Source organism: Triturus cristatus, chromosome 7 (genome assembly GCF_964204655.1).
Source record: "Triturus cristatus chromosome 7, aTriCri1.1, whole genome shotgun sequence".
NCBI classification, from domain to species: Eukaryota; Metazoa; Chordata; class Amphibia; order Caudata; family Salamandridae; genus Triturus; species Triturus cristatus.
The window spans coordinates 907,911,316-907,914,060 of record NC_140590.1 but is presented as its reverse complement, the minus strand read 5'-3'; the positions used below and the strand labels follow the sequence as shown (position 1 = coordinate 907,914,060).

General features: G+C 39.3%; 1 pseudogene; it reads right to left on the bottom strand.

Moving 5' to 3' along the window:
* Positions 1-1,308: 1,308 nt before the first annotated feature.
* LOC146810825 (epithelial cell adhesion molecule pseudogene) lies at positions 1,309-2,265 on the bottom strand (annotated as a pseudogene).
* Between the last annotated feature and the right edge of the window lie 480 nt (positions 2,266-2,745).

The following is a 2,745-nucleotide window of genomic DNA, read 5'->3' as shown; positions in this document are numbered from 1 at the left end:
GGAAAAAATTAATATTAGATCCACAACTCTTTAACCTTTTTGTTGTCCTGTGATGTCGACTTTTCATCATGCACTCCAAATTTGTCTGAACTAAATGCCTGACGCAGCAATCGTGGATGCCAGTTGAGTGTCTAAAAGGATGAAGTGTCATAAAATGCTGGTCAAAGTAGGTGTGTATATCATAGAAACAAATATCCGGCAAGTCCTTTGCATGATCCCTCAAACATTCACAACTTCCATCTGGTCCCTAGAGCTGAGGATGGTAAACATGTGAAGATGTAACTTAAGTCACCCCATGGTAACTCTGGTTTTAAGGAATACAAGCATTTCAAAGTGACAAACATTTGGATAAAATGCATTATCATGTTGCTACCTAAGAATACATGCTGGAGAGCAGTAGGAACTAGTAATATTGATTTGATTTTCCACGAAAGGGCATAGGCATATGACTGAGAAGAGGAAATCAATAAAGGCATGACTGGATGTAAAGGAGTTTAGTAGGTCACATCATTTTAAGGAGTGGCAGACATATTTGATAATTAGCATATCAGAGGTTCTTTATTCATGTCTTGTTACTCAGAATTGTTATGAGAAGAGAATATACATATGAAGTAAACCACATTTTAAGATTATATGGACTGATACCAAGACTGATTGATTTTAGACTTGTCCTAACAAGTCTAAAACTTCGTTTTGAAGGAGATTATGGATCTTTTTGAGATTAAAATCCAACTGTTAGTAGCCTTCCTGAAATCGTAAATAATAACTTGAACTTTTCATAGTAACGACAAGACTTCATGCACATATTCTGGATTCACAGTGAGCGATTCACCTGCAACATATTCAGTCTTCATGATCAGTCTTTACTGGGAAGTTGGCATTTGCCTGCTGAAGCAAATGAGAAATCAGAACTTTGCTTACTGGAAGTACGGTATGCCACTCATAAAAAAAGACCCTCACAGTATTACTGATAAATAAAAGTATATGTACTTAAAAAAGGTTTATTGAATTGTACATAAAAAAAGTTTTACTATCAGTATTTTACAAACATAAAACGAAAACCTTCACTTGTACAAATAAGCCAGCCATATTTCAAAACCAGATAACAACAAAACATTCTAAACATTAATGGAAGTGGATGGTGGTAGACTCTTGGTAAATAGTTATGCCAAATAACAAACTTTTAGGACTCGTTAAAACAAGTTATGCATCTTCCAAAAACAGTAGTAAAGGTGTCCTACAACCACACTTCTTATGTAGTCCCAGTCCTATAGACAAAATCGACAACAACCAATGCACTGCAGCAGATTACGAAGTAAGTTCTTTCTGCATTTCACCCATTCCTTCACCTCAGCTTTTTGATATTGCCCACGCTTCCTTCTGGTAAGCAGCAATACCACAATACCAGCAACAATGGCCACTAGCAACACAACGACAACAGCAATGATACCAGCACTCAGATGCTTCATGGACAACTCTGGGCGCTCTGAATCAATGTAAGAGATCAGTGGCTCTTTAACTCCCACGGACTTTCCGTTAACAACAATGTCAAACCTGTTGTCAAGTGGCAGCAGCGAAACCCCTTTGATGTATTTTTCCATGTAATAAGCTACGTCTGCAATGTCCGGCTCCATTAAGCCTTTCTCACTAGCATTTTGCTTCAGATCAACAAAGACGTATGTACCTTTAAACTCAATGTTATCAACAAGTTGTTTAGGCAACTTGTAGCGGTTGGTGATCGTGTTTGTGAGAGCCGCCTTAAAAGCAGCTTCTTCTGTTGGATTCGCAGGTGCAGAGTCATTCAGTTTCATTTGAATAACCACCCAGAATGTCCTGACAAGTCAGTCGCACTTTAGCTTTTTGTCTGATTTGTCCATCTTATCAGTTCTTCGGACTACAGCACTGTTGACACACCAGCAAAGATCAGTGCCATTACACTGCTTTGCTTTAAAGGTACCATTGACATCACAGTCTGGATTGTAGAGGCCATCGTTGTCCATAACAGTGAAGTCATGTTTTGGTCGCCGGCCACCCTTTACACTGAGGGATTCTCCCTTCATCAGCCAACATTTTGATAGTAATTTATTACAGTTGACACTAGGAGTTTCTGATCCCACTGGAAAGTTGCAACTGAAATCGGGAGGCGTTCCAGAACATATTGCTTGACTGTGCGATGCGCATTTGCATTCATCCTGCGCGCAGGCGACCGCGATGAACAGCAGAAGCACACTTCCCAGATGGACCCTCATTCTCCCCGAGGATAAAGAGGTCAACAAAGAAATGCTCTTCCTTTCATATTGCTGACCTCAACATCTCACATGATGATTTGCAGAAAGCCAGAGCTCGGATGAGGGCTTTCACATGGTATGGCGCTGTTGAGAATGCCTCTACAAATTGTAATGTTTCCTTCTCATCATGGTTAGTATCTGCCACTTCAGAAAAGATCACCCTATTGTCATAAGTACTTGGCTGAAAACACTTTTCCCAAAACTACATCTGCTGGAAATAGATGACACAGCATGACCGGGAGAAGAAAATGAACATTGACTGAAAGAAGATTTAATTTTGTAAGTGGCTTCACAAGTTTGGTGTTCTTCATTTTTAAGTTAGTCATATTGGGTGGGTTCGGCTTTGGTCTGAGGGTACTGAGAAATTCAATCAACTTTGTTTCTGACTTCCTCTTTAATATTAGCTAGAATACAAAACTAATGTCGACATTCTTCTTTACCAGGAAGTTTACATCAA